The following is a 14816-nucleotide window of genomic DNA, read 5'->3' as shown; positions in this document are numbered from 1 at the left end:
GGGGATACATCGTTGGCTTTAAATCCATCTATACTTCTAGATCGGCTCTGCCCATCCTAATTCATCTTCTTTTGCCTATTTTCTGTTGGTGAAATAGAGGAAATCATAAACTGTCATAGCAGATAGACTAGTTAATTCTTGTGAAGCCTACACCATATTAGTACTTGATAAGTACTAGCTATTTCTAGTACAGATCTTAAAAACACTAGGATAACATTGTTCTTGGATGTCTGTGTTCTGGACCCATTGGTCATTCCTACTTATGAGTAGAATATGTAGAAAAATAACATATTTTTAGTGTTTATTTTAAAGATGCAAATAACAAAGGAGCTTATTCTAAAAAGAGAAAGAAAATAGGTCTACAGAATGCATCCAGATTAGCGGGCTCGGTCATCTCTAATGACAGCTATGCTGCACATTGAGTTTTCAGTCCATAGGAATCAAATTAGTTTAGCAGAGCTGCTTCTGGGAATAATGATGACCATTACTTTCAATGAACAGTTAATAGGAGAGTTCTGGCTACACTCAAAAATGACTTTAGCAGAATTAATAGTAGATGCTTAGGCTAGGACTACTTAGGCATGTCAGGTTGAATATTTGAGAAGATTTATCTTAATTTTTTGAGAGCTTGATACACTGTATTTTGAGCATATTGGCCACCCATTGTTCTCTCCACCCCTCTTCTAGATCCATGCAGCTTTGTGTCTTTTTTTTTAAACCCTGTTGTCTAGTTTGCATGCACATATACTCTTGGGTGTGTGGACCATGTAGTGGAGAGTGATTTACCTACCAGAGGCCACACTCCACAGAAGTCTAACTCTGCTTCTTTTAGTGGCTCTTAGCTAACAATTGCTCCTGAGCTAGGGCAGGAATGTGGCACCTCCCATACCTCTTGCTGGGGCATTGTCTTACTGTGAGTTCATGTATGCAGGTTTTAGGCAGGGGGATTAAAGCCAAATAAATACAACCTGAGCATTGCTATAATTCAGAAGTGAACAGCATGTGCATCTCTTAATGTTTTCTTTGCGCTGTGAAATCTTAGTCATTGAAAGGCGCAGAACAGGTGGTGTCTGGCTATGAGAGAGCAACCTCTCTTGCTTAAAGCCTTTCCCAAATATCCCAACCGTTCTTTGTATAGCACCATCTCTTTGCTTCTGAGAACATCTTTCTTTTATCATCATGTGTAACTAATTGACAAAAAGCGTAGCTGCACACCCATTTTTAGCATTCAGTTATTTTTCTTCAACTCTTGGGAAAAAGTGTTGATATTTGTATTGATGCTTGCTAATCTGATTGTCACTCTTTTGAGGATGATTGGTTTGGTTTTTTTTTTTTTCCTCTTGTATGTTATACCTCTACTATTCAACTTCACTGTAATATGTGTGAGTATAAGCATTTTGTGTGTGTGTTTTTTAATCTATCTTCTTGATGCTCAGAAGTTTCCATGCACATGTGTACCTCATCCACTTAAGCACACACTATGAGGTATCAAGTACCTCACTAGCTGTGGGTGCTTAATAATTGCTTCTTTAAAGAGCCATATCAATTTAAGGCCATACAAACATAAAATTTTACAGCTAAAACCTCTCCCTGGGGCACTGGAGGGATGGCTCAGCTGTTAAAGCACCAGCTGCTCTTACAGAAACCTGGACTTAGTTTCCAACACTCATGTGCTGGCTTATAACTGTTCTTAACTTCAGATCTGGGAGATCTGTTGACCTCTTAGATGTTTATGGACACTGTACACACGTGGTACATAGACACACATGGATAAAACTCTTATACACAGAAAATAAAATAAAATGAATAAATCTTTTTCAAAAGTGAAAAACCTATCTCCATAGTATGTCTAGTTCCAGCTGTGCAGTGCATTGTCCGCTTGGCCTACATACAGATAGATGCTCAGACACCACCTGTCTCCTTCACTCTTTTCATTCTCATACCATCTGTTGGGCTCAGAGCTTTCTTGTCTTGTCAAACTCAGGATTCAGAAGTGTAGCAGATAAATATGACATTTTGTCTACAAACCAGTGTACCTTTTTAAGCTTCATTTTAGTTGTTTTCTGTAAAACAAGTGTTAATTATTTATTATTTAAATTGTTATCTCACATAGGACATCATGAAGCCTAGGCTGTCCTCAAAATCACTATGATTCAAGAGTGGCCATGAACTCCTTGATCTTCCTGCTCCACTTTCTGTGCTCTAGGGTTACAGGCATAAGCCACCATGCCCAGTGTGTTCATGTAATATTGCTAGTAGCCAAGTCTCAAATTTATCATGTCCTATCATTCTTTCCCATTGCCTTCCAGAAACCATAACTATGATTTACATTTTATGCTTCCTGTTATGAGTCACTCCACGAAGTTCTAGATTTGTTTCTACTATATATCTGTTTTTCAAGCTATCCTTAATAAATTAATTTCCTGGAAGAAAACCCATAAGTGGCTGCATAGCCTCTTCCAGAGTAGAGCAAACCTCAATATTAGATGAGTATATCATGGTAGGGTCTGTCTCTGGAACTTTGTAAATACTCTTTCTTCTCAGTCCCTTAACTTGGTCAACCCTGTAGAAGCTCGGGAAAGCCCAATTTTGCCCCAGTGCTATTTGGCTTGCTGCTAATTTCCGTTTTCATGTGTCAGTCCTTTTAGGTTATAATGTAGCCATTTTTTTAAAACTATATTTTTAGTTAATGTTTTTATTGAAAATAGATGATTTTGCTTCTGAACTCGGCGGGGCCGGTAGGGGCTCCAGAGCACTCTCCATGCCTCAGGACCTCGGGATCACCTGCTGATCACGGGTGGGTGGAACGTAACATCAGCTCCAAAGAATCACAGAGGGTCTTGTGCCAGCAGGAACAGGGACAAAGGAACCCCACCCAACCAGAGGCTGGGATCCATTCTGGTAGGGGCCACCCTTGCCATCTTCCTTCTGAACCATGTGGAGACCACCAGGGGCCCTAGAGTACTCTCCACTCCGCAGGACCTCGGGATCACCTCAGGATCACAGGTCGGGGCCAGCCCAGCCATCTTGTGCATGAACACAGCCCAGGGCATTTGGGGTCCCAGAGGACTCTCCATGCCACACAACCCCTAGGACACCCAGGACCTCATGATCACCTGAGAGTGTGTGGGCTACAGAAGCAAGAGAGCTTCTTGGACAGGGTCCCATCTGACCTTCATCCTCAGTCAGGAGGTGGAGCTGAGACCCAAGCTCCTGGGCACCTTCCTTGCAAGAGGAAAGTTGGCCTACAGGGAGGGCTCTGACCCCAGGACTCAGGAGGTGGATCAGGGCTACAGACTCCTGGACACCTGTCCTGCAAGAGGAGAGCTTGCCTGCAGAGAGTGCTCTGACCACTGGAACTCAGGTGAGAGTTGGACTCCCAAGAGTGCTGACAAAGGCTAACAGAATCACAGGAGGAACAAGCACCAACCAGAGACAGCTTGAACATTAACACCAGAGATTATCAGATGGTGAAAGGCAAATGTAGGAATCTTACTAACAGAAACCAAGAACAGTGGACATCATCAGAACCCAGTACGCCCACCACAACGAGTCCTAGATACCCCAACACACCCGAAAAGCAAGACTCGGATTTAAAAACATATGTCATGATGGTGGTAGAAGATTTTAAGAAGGGCATTAATAACTCACTTAAAGAAATACAGGAGAACACTGCTAAACAGATAGAAGTCCTTAAAGAACAACAGGCAAACACTGCTAAACAGGTAGAAGAAACACAAAAATCTCTTAAAGAATTACACGAAAACACAACCTAACGGGATGGAATTGAACAAAACCATCCAAGATCTAAAAATGGAAGTAGAAACTATAAAGAAAACCCAAAAGGAGATAACTCTGGAGATAGAAACCCTGTGAATCTAGGAAAGAAATCAGGAACCATAGATATGAGCATCAGCAACAGAATACAAGAGATAGAAAAGAAAATTCCAGGTGCAGAAGGTTCCATAGGGAACATGGACACATCAATCAAAGAAAATTCAAAATGCAAAAAGATCCTAACTCGAAACATCCAGGAAATCCAGGACACAATGAGAAGACCAAACCTATGGATAATAAGAGTAGATGAGAATGAAGATTTTCAACTTAAAGGGCCAGCAAATATCTTCAACACAATTACAGAAGAAAACTTCCATAACCTAAAGGAGATGCCCATGAACATACAAGAAGCCTACAGAACTCCAAATAGACTGGACCAGAAAAAAAATTCCTCCTGACACATAATAATCAGAACAACAAATGCACTAAATACAGACAGAATACTAAAAGCAGTAAGGGAAAAAGGTAACATATAAAGGCAAGTAACATATCAAGTAACATATAAAGGTAGGCCTATTACAATTACTCCAGACTTCTCACCAGAGACTATAAAAGCCAGAAGATCCTGGACAGATGTTATACAGACACTAAGAGAACATAAATGCCAGCCCAGGCTACTATACCCAGCAAAACTCCCAGTTACCATAGATGGAAAAAACAAAGTAGTCCATGACAAAACAAAATTCACATAATATCTTTCCACAAATCCAGCCCTTCAAAGAATAATAAAGGGAAAACACCAACACAAAGATGGAAACGACATCCTAGAAAAAGCAAGAAAGTAATCCTTCAACAAAACTAAAAGAAGACAGCAACAAGAACAGAATCCCAACTTTAAAAACAAAAATGACAGGAAGCAACAATTAGTTTTCTTTGATTTCTCTTAACATCAATGGACTCAATTCCCAAATACAAAGACATAGACTAATAGACTGGCTACACAAACAGGACCCAACATTTTGCTGCTTACAGGAAACCCACCTCAGGAACAAATACAAACACTGCCTAAGAGTAAAAGGCTGGAAAACAATTTTCTAAGCAAATGGTCCCAATTAACAAGCTGGAGTAGCCATTCTAATATCGAATAAAATTGACTTCCAATCCAAAGTTATCAAAAATACAAGGAGGCACACTTCATACTCATCAAAGGTAATATCTACCAAGATGAACTCTTAACTCTGAATATATATGCTCCAAATACAAGGGCCGCCACATTCATTAGAGAAACTTTAATAAAGCTCAAAGCACAGAATGCACCTCACACAATAATAGTGAGAGACGTCAACACCCCACTCTCACCAATGGACATATCCTGGAAACTGAAACTATACAGAGACACATTGAAACTAACAGAAATTATGAAACAAATGGATTTAATAGATATCTACAGAACATTTTATCCAAAAACAAAAGGATATACCTTCTTCTCAGCACCTCATGGTACCTCCTCCAAAATTGACCATACAATCGGTCACAAAACAGGCCTTAACAGGTACAAGAATTTTGAAATTATCCCATGCAGCCTATCAGATCACCATGGACTAAGGCTGATCTTCAGTAACAGCATAAATAATAGACAGCCAACATTCATGTGGAAACTGAGCAACACTCTCCTCAATGATACCTTGGTCAATGAAGAAATAAAGAAATTAAAGACATTTTGGAGTTTAATGAAAATGAAGCCACAACATACCCAAACTTATGGGAAACAATGAAAGGAGTCATAAGAAGAAAACTGATAGCCCTGAGTGCCTGCAAAAAGAAACTAGAGAGAGCATACACTAGCAGTCTGACAGCACACCTAGAAGCTCTAGAAAGAAATGAAGCAAATTCACCCAAGAGGAGTAGACAGCAGGAAATAATCAACCTTAGGGCTGAAATCATCCAATTGGAAACAAAAACGAACTATTCAAAGAATCAACTAAACCAGGAGCTGGTTCTTTGAGGAAAAAATCAAAAAGAAAGATAAACCCACAGGGACAGTATACTAATTAACAAAATCAGAAGTGAAAAAGGCAACAGATCCTGAGGAAATCTAAAACATCATCAGATCATACTACAAAAGGCTATATTCTACAAAACTGGAAAACCTGGATGGAATGGACAACTTCCTAGACAGATACCAAGTAAAAGTTAAATCAGGATCGGATTAACGATCTTAACAGTCGCATTTCCCCTAAAGAAATAGAAGCAGTCATTAATAGTCTCCCAACCAAAAAAACCCCAGGACCAGATGGGTTTAGTGCAGAGTTCTATCAGACCTTTAAAGAAGACCTAATTCCAACGCTCGTCAAACTATTCCACAAAATAGAAACAGAAGGTACTGTATCCAATTCATTCTATGAAGCCACAATTACTCTGATACCTATACCACACAAAGATCCAACAAAGAAAGAACTTCAGACCAGTTTCCTTTATGAATATCGATGCAAAAATACTGAATAAAATCCTTGCAAACCAAATTAAAGATCACATCAAAAAGATCATCCATCATGACCAAGTAGGCTTCATCCCAGGGATGCAGGGATGGTATAATATACAGAAATCCATCAACGTAATCCACTATATAACCAAACTCAAAGTCAAAAAAATACCTAATCATCTCCTTAGATGCTGTGAAAGCATTTGACAAAATCCAACACCCATTTATGATAAAAGTCATGGAAAGGTCAGCAATTCAAAGCCCATACCTAAACATAATAAAAACAATGTACAGCAAACCAGTAGCCAACATTCAAAGTGAATGGAGAGAGGCTGGAAGCAATCCCACTAAAATCAGGGACTAGACAAGGCTGCCTACTTTCTCCCTAGCTATTAATATAGTATATGAAGTTCTAGCCAGAGCAATTTGACAACAAAAGGAGATCAAGGGGATACAAATTGGAAAGGAAGAAGTCAAAATATCACTACTTGCAGATATGATAGTATATATAAGTGACCCTAAAAATTCCACCAGAGAACTCCTAAACCTGATAAACAGCTTCAGTGCAGTAGCTAGATATAAAATTGACTCAAACAAATCAGTGGCCTTTCTCCACAAAGGATGAACAGGATGAGAAAGAAATTAGGGAAACAACACCCATCACAATAGTCACAAATAATATAACATCCCTTGGTGTGACTCTAAGGAAGTGAAAGATCTCTATGACAAGAACTTAAGTCTCTGAAGAAAGAAATTGAAGATCTCTCATGCTCATTGATTGGCAGGATTAATATAGTAAAAATGGCCAAGAAGTGGGAGTGGGTGGGTAGGGGAGTGGGGCGGAGGGTATGAGGGACTTTTGGGATAGCATTGGAAATGTAAATGAAGAAAATACCTAATTTTAAAAAAAATGGCTATCCTGCTGAAAGCAATCTACAGATTCAATGCAATTTCCATCAAAATTCCAACTCCATTCTTCACTGACTTAGAAAGGGCAATTTGCAAATTCATCTGGAGTAACAAAAAAACCTAGTATAGCAAAAACTATTGTCAACAATAAAAGGACCTCTTGGGGAATCACCATGCCTGACCTCAAGCTGTACTGCAGAGGAATTGTGATAAAAACTGCATGGTACTGGTAAGCAAAAGACAGGTAGATCAATGGAGTAGAATTGAAGACCCAGAAATGAACCCACACACCTATGGTTACTTGATCTTTGACAAAAAAGCTAAAACCATCCAGTGGAAAAAAGACAACATTTTCAACAAATTGTGCTGCCACGACTGGCAGTTAGCATGTAGCTTAATGCGAATTGATCCATTCTCATCTCCTTGTACAAAGCTCAAGTCTACCTGGATCAAAGACCTCCACATAAAACCAGAGACACTGAAATTTATGGAAGAGAAAGTGGGGAAGATCCTGGAAAATATAGGCACTGTGGAAAAATTCCTAAATAGAACAACAATGGCCTGTGCTATAAGATCAAGAATGGACAAATGGGACCTCATAAAATTGCAAAGCTTCTGTAGGGCAAAAGATACTGTCAATAAGACAAAAAGGCCACCAACAGAATGGGAAAGAATTTTTACTAATTCTAAATCTGATAGAGGACTAATATTAAATATATACAAAGAGCTCAAGAAGCTGAACTCCAGAAATACAAATATCCCCATTAAAAATGGGGTACAGAGCTAACCAAAGAATTGTCAACTTAGGAATACTGAAGGGTTGAGAAGCACTTGAAAAAATGTTCAACATCCTTAATCATCAGGGAAATGCAAATCAAAACAACCCTGAGATTCCACCTCACATCAGTCAGAATGGCTAGGATCAAAAATTCAGGTGACAGCAGATGCTGGCGAGGATGTGGAGAAAGAGGAACACCCCTCCATTGCTGGTGGGATTGCAAGCTGGTACAAGCACTCTGGAAATCAGTCTGGCGGTTCCTCAGAAAATTGGACATAGTACTACCGAAAGAGCTAGCAATACCTCTCCTGTGCATATACCCAGAAGATGTTCAAACTGGTAATAAGGACACATACTCCACTATGTTCATATCATCCCTATGTATAATAGCCAGAAGCTGGAAAGAACCCAGATGCCCCTCAACAGAGGAATGAATACAGAAAACGGGGTACATTTACACAATGGAGTACAACTCAGCTATTAAAAACAATGAATTTATGAAATTCTTTTTTTGGTTTTTTTTGTTGTTGTTGTTGTTCTTTTTGGTTTTTTTTTTTTTTCTTTTTAAGACAGGGTTTCTCTGTATAGCTCTGGCTGTTCTGGAACTCACTTTGTAGACCAGGCTGGCCTCAAACTCAGAAATTCACCTGCCTCTGCCTCCCAAGTGCTGGGATTAAAGGTTTGTGCCACCACTGTGTGGCTGAATTCATGAAATTCTTAGACAAATGGATGTATCTGGAGGATACCATCCTGAGTGAGATAATCCAATCACAAAAGAAGTCACTTGATACGCACTGCCTGATAAATGGATATTAGCCCAGAAACCTAGAATACCCAAGATACAATTTGCAAAACACAAGAAAATCAAGAAGAAGAAAGACCAACCTGTGGATACTTCATTCCTCTCTAGTATAGGGAATAAAATACCCATGGAAGGAGTTACAGAGACAAAGTTTGGATCTAAGACGAAAGGATGGGCCATTCAAAGACTGTTCCACCCGGGGGTCCATCACATAATTAGCCACCAAACACAGACCCTAGTGCATATGCCAGCAAGATTTTGCTGAAAGGACCCTGATATAGCTGTCTCTTGTGAGGCTATGCCAGTGCCTGCCAAATACAGAAGTGGATGCTCACAATCATCTATAGGATGGAACACAGGGACCCCAATGGAGGAGCCAGAGAAAGTACTCAAGGAGCTGAAGGGGTCTGCAACCCTATAGGTGGAACAACAATATGGACTAATCAGTACCCCCAGAGCTCGTTATCTCTAGCTGCATACGTAGCAGAAGATGGCCTAGTTGGCCATCATTGGGAAGAGAGGCCCCTAGATATTGGAAACTATATGCCCCAGTACAGGAGAATGCCAGGGCCAAGAAGTGGGAGTGAGTGCGTAGGGCAGTAGGGTGGGGGGAGGGTATAGGGGACTTTGGGGATAGCAATTGAAATGTAAATAAAGAAAATATCTAATAAATTTTTTTTTTAAAAAAAGAAAATAGTTGATTTTTTTCTCATATAATATATCCTGATTTCAGTTTCCCTTCCTTTACACCTCTCACTTCCTTCCCACCTCCTCCAATCCAAATTCAGTCCCTATCAGTCTCATTAGAAAACAAACAGGCTTCTCTGGGATAGTGATTGATATGATATGATATGATATGATATGATATGATATGATATGAAGCAATATAATATGTAAAGCAAAGAGTAACACATTGGAATTGGACAAAACAAACAAACAAACAGAAGGTACAAGAAACAGGCCTACTCTCTTTTTGACACATTCAAGTAGTCTATAAAAATACTAAAGTGGAAGCCATCACATGTACAAAGCACCTGCTGCAGATCTGTGCAGGTCTTGTTGATGCTGCTTCAGTCTCTGTATTTCATTTAAGCTTGAGTCATGTTAATTTAGTGGGCCTTGTTTCCTTGGTGTCCTTCATCCCCTATGGCTCTTATGCTTTTTCTGCCTCCTCTCCACAGAGTTCTCTGAGACCTGATGGAGGGATACAATGGAGACATCCCATCTAGGACTGAATGTTCCAAGGTTTCTCTCTGCATAATGTCTCGTTGTGGGTCTCTGTATTTGTTCCCATCTTCTGCAGTAGGAAGCTTCTCTAATAATGGCTGAGCAGGGCCATCAGATTAGTAAGTTGTATTAGTTAGAGTTTTACTGCTCTGAACAGACACCATGACCAAGGCAAGTCTTATAAAAACAACATTTAATTGGGGCTGGCTTACAGGTCCAGTCAGAAGTTCCGTCCATTATCATCAAGGTGAGAGCGTGGCAGTGTCCTGGCAGGCATGGTGCAGGCATAGCTGAGAGTTCTATATCTTCATACAAAGGCTGCTAGAGGAAGACTGACTTCCAGGCAAATAGGGTGGGGATCTTATGCCCACACCCACAGTGACACACCCATTCCAACCAGGTTACACCTATTCCAACAAGGCCACACCTCCAGATGGTGCCACTCCCTGGTCCAAGGATATACAAACCATCCCATAAGTGTAGTTAGTTAGTTAGTTAGTTAGTTAGTTTGTTTGTTTGTTTTAATAAAGCCTTTGATTTAACCCTAGGTAACTGGGCTACCTACTCTCGGGTTCTTAGCTACCCAAGTAATATCAGGTATGGGTTCCATTCTGTGGAGTGGACCTTAAATCAAATCTGATATTGGTTGGTTATTCCCACAAGCTTTGAATGATAACCAAGCTATAATCTGTAGAACCACAGACATTGGGTACAAATTGAATAGCAGGGATAGACAGATCTTCCTAGGAAAAGTAAGTAGAATAGATGGTTCTGGATAGAGTCAGGACTGGATTGGGAGGATCAATTGAGGGAGGGAGGGAAAACAAGGCAAGGAATATGGAGACAGACAGCTAAAATCAAGGATCATTCGAAAGATAGTCTGGATATATATACATACACACACACACACACACACACACACACACACACACACACACACACACATTTATAATAGGAGAAATAGATCCCAAACTGGACTTCTCTTGCCACCAAATGAAGCTTCCAGGACTGGGATTGGGTTACTTCTAATTGTGTTGTTGGCTAAAGGAAACGCCCAAACAGTTTAGGCTATTGCCAAGGCTATAGGTTGATCTCCACAAACTGGTGATAAGGGCCTCGATGTTTAAGACCTATTTATCTCATTGAACATGGAGAAGTAGAGCTTGTGCCTACATAGAGCTTTCATCCTTATGTCTTTAGTCCTGGAAGGTCCTCTGCATGCTAACAAAGGAGAAATGGCAACACCAACCCAGCCACAAACTTTTTATTTGCAAAGGTGTCCTCAATGTAAAATATGAAACTATATTTTAAACTAGGCAAGTTAAATATGCATCTTGAATCCATAGGAATTCTCTTGTTAAACAATGAATCATTGTTTACATTACATTAGTATACACATCAATACATTTGTACACTAAGGAGTTATCCAAGTTCACATCTTATCTCATTAAGTAATTTTGGAATCACTTCAGAATTTTTACTAGCTTTTTCCTTCATTGTCAGTATGGATGGAAGGTCTGCTGTATGATAGAGGCTGTACAAAGGGCTAGTGACTAAGAAAGACAATTGTTGGACATATAGTCAAGTTACTTTCATGTTCTTTATTCAAAATCAAATGACAGAATTACTCTGTTCAGAGGAAAGCCAAGATTGCTTTTGGATGTTTTTGTTGATGTGTTAAGTAAAGAATTCTTGATGGTATCAGGGGGGTGGTATTCTAGGGAGAAAGGCCAGTTTGCCATCTTTGTTATTAAGACCAGCTTGAAAGAGACTTACTATCACATACAGCAGTGGTTATATGTTATTTTTAGTTAAGATGATTAAAGGGACACAGAGGTAATAAAGAGTGATTTGTGTTTTATAGAGGCCAAATTGATAATTGTAAAGAAGAGATTCAATTAAGAAGCTAGCCAGAGCTTAAACTGAATTAAGTTATGTTGTGGGAACAATTTGCTGGGGGCTTTGTCAAGGGTTCTGGGTATTTGAATGCAGAGTACACATCACCAGATACTCAGATGTACAGCTCATCTTCACAGAGGGATTAGGGATAGCCAATGAAGATCAGATTATAGGCTCAAACATGTTTTGAACATTATTTATCTTTCTCTACAGCTTTGTGAATTTTTAGATTGGCATGCATGTTAGTGACTATAACTTTTTAAAGGAAATTGTATTTAGTATAGTTATACATTTTAACACTACATTTCATTGATTGTTAGTCATGCATTATTCTGCCAGTTTTTGCAATGTCACATGCACAGCTTACCTTATTTTTTATCATATTTTTTAGTATTTCCATAAAGAAAATTGCTAATACTAAGCTTGTAAAACAGTGATTTTTAAAAACAGAACTGCTGACAAGCATAACCTCAGAGGCTCTGCTCTCACGTGACACATGCGCACTGAGAGGTCAGATCGTGTTTTACACTTTTATTTCATAAGAGCTTCACCCTTGTAACTTTTAGTACCTGGCTGATGGCAACAATTACTGAGAATTACTGACTTCCTGACAAATTTACACCTTCTACAGCTCCAGCACTTCCATTAATTCTCATTTAAATTATTCAAGTGACATCCATGAAACATGCCTCTTTGACTCTTAGAGTTTATTGTGAGAAAAAGACATGGCCAACTTTTTTTTTCCCTGAACATGGGTTAAACTAGAAATGATGTTTTGTCTATACTGACAAGTAGATTTGTGTATCTAATCAAAATTATAGATTAAATAGATTAATTTCAAAAGAATAATTGATGTTAAATAGACTAACAATCTATAGTGATAAAATAATTAAAACTTTTTTTCTAATATTCTTATACTTAAAAAATGATTTTAAATTGATCATTTCTTTCTTTCTGAGCATTGTCCTGCTTCTTTTGGGTGAAATGTGGTGGCTGACTCTGTATCTGTAGAGTCCTCAGAGCCAAGAATATGCTTAGGATATGGCCGTGGTTGGACAGAAGCCTTTCTCTGTTGTCCTTGCAGTTCTCAGGGTGCTTTGCACAACTTCTGGAGCTCAGCCAGCATCACCCCTGGTCCCAACGAGTCCCTAGTGAGTCAGTCCCAACAAAGCTCTAGCCACTGCCTATCTCAGGAAACTTAAGTTGTTCAAGTGACTTGTTCTCTGTAAGATTCTGTTCAAATCAAAACACATAGCAGGCATTTGAACTGGGTGGTTAGAATGTTTGAATATGTGGTTACCATTTTGGAAGAACTGGGAAGGATGTGGAGTTATGTTCTTGCTGGAGGAGGTGTGTCAATGGGGACAGGATTTGAGATTTCAGAAAGACTTGGGTCATTCCCAGTTAGTTTTCGCTCTCTCTTTCTGCCTCATTGGGTCTCAGGATATAAGCTCTCAGTTACTGCTCCAGCCTGCCTGCCACCAGGCCGAGGGATGTCTTAGCTGATGCCCAAGGTGCCAGGTAAACTTAACTGGAGCCTGATGCTGTGCATCTGCATAAGGCTGGTCCTGGGAACCAACAAACACCAAGGCGATAAGGTTCCCTTGGGGAGAGATACCATGCTGGGTGACACCACTATAAAGGGGACATTTCACCTTTGTGTGTACCCCTTAATTCTTTTATACCAATACATTTGTGCATGCCTTGAATACTCTTTAAAAATGGTAAGAAAGAATAATCTATTAACAAAAACAATGTGTTAGCTCCAGGCTCACTACTGTGTCAAGGAACTCCTACTTGGGCCTATGTTTGCCTTCTGTTTCCATTCTTCAGCACTTCCAACTGAAATCATTACTTACCACATACTTGTCTTGGTTCATTGCTCAAGTTATATAGCTCAGTTGTAGCTAAACTAGAGAAAAAACATAAGATTATGACTGCTTTTTTGAATAATAATATTTTCAGTAATTTGGTAAAACCAGTAAATTGATGTGAAAGGAATAGTTTTTGCCATGTGTAAAAGAGTCAGCTTTGTAAGCCGTATTTGTCCCCACGTCTGGGTATAGCAAATTGGATCGCCAGGGTAGCCAGTTGTTCTGTAAGGTAGGTTGCTACATCCACTCCAGTAGTGACAAGTGCAACAGGCCCCGAAAACCTGGGCACTGTCCCGAGGCAAAAAGTTCACAGAAACTTAATCTCCTGGAACTGTGGCATCCTGTATAACAAATGCTCCAATGTCCTTGCTTTAGTTGGTAAACGGATCTGTGTGCTTTCCCTTAATATTGCTTTATTATGAGTGCTCCTACAGATAGATATTTTTGACATATAGCTAAGTTAGATTCTAGGCAGTCCTTGATCTGAGTCTGGGCATGGATAGCCAAGTCACTGCCCTACACAGGAATTTACCATTATCTAGGAAGAAGGAAGTTTGTGATCTAAGAAGGAATCAGAGTAGATACTTAGAACTATAGATAGCTGAGTTACACCCATAAACAAGTATTTACAATGGCCTAGGGGGAAGGTGGACTTAACAATAGACTAGAATAGGAGCTATGGCAAGGGCCGGAAGCCCTTAACCCTGGCTTCTAAGATTAAGTGAACCTTAGGCAGAGGTGTTTTTGATCCCAGTTGTTAAACATTGAATTTTATCCCAGTTGGTTCCTGCCAGTCCTGTGTTTGCATTTCTCTGTTTTGTGTAAGAATCCAGTAATCTCTTTGTACCTTTCTGGTGTGTCACGCAACTTCCCTATTTTCTTCTGTATAAAAAGTTTGATGCTTAATTTGACAAATTACATTCTGATTCTACACAATCTCGTGTGTCACTTCTGTTTGTCATTCGCCAACTCCTTGTCCACCTGCAACCAGAGACCTGTTCCACGAAGATAGGAGACCCAAAAAGGGGATAGTCTGCAGCAGTAGGTTGCTTTGACAACCTACTTTAA

At 39.6% G+C, this 14816-nt stretch overlaps 1 protein-coding gene across 6 annotated transcripts in view; it reads left to right on the top strand.

Moving 5' to 3' along the window:
- Dync2h1 (dynein cytoplasmic 2 heavy chain 1) overlaps positions 1-14816 on the top strand; it is a 249757-nt gene that overhangs the window by 195944 nt on the left and 38997 nt on the right. The gene's annotated exons all lie outside the window — the stretch shown is intronic.

This window comes from Mus musculus, chromosome 9, assembly GCF_000001635.26.
Source record: "Mus musculus strain C57BL/6J chromosome 9, GRCm38.p6 C57BL/6J".
NCBI lineage: Eukaryota > Metazoa > Chordata > Mammalia > Rodentia > Muridae > Mus > Mus musculus.
The sequence above is the reverse complement of the archived record's forward strand: the minus strand, read 5'-3'. Positions and strand labels throughout refer to the sequence as shown.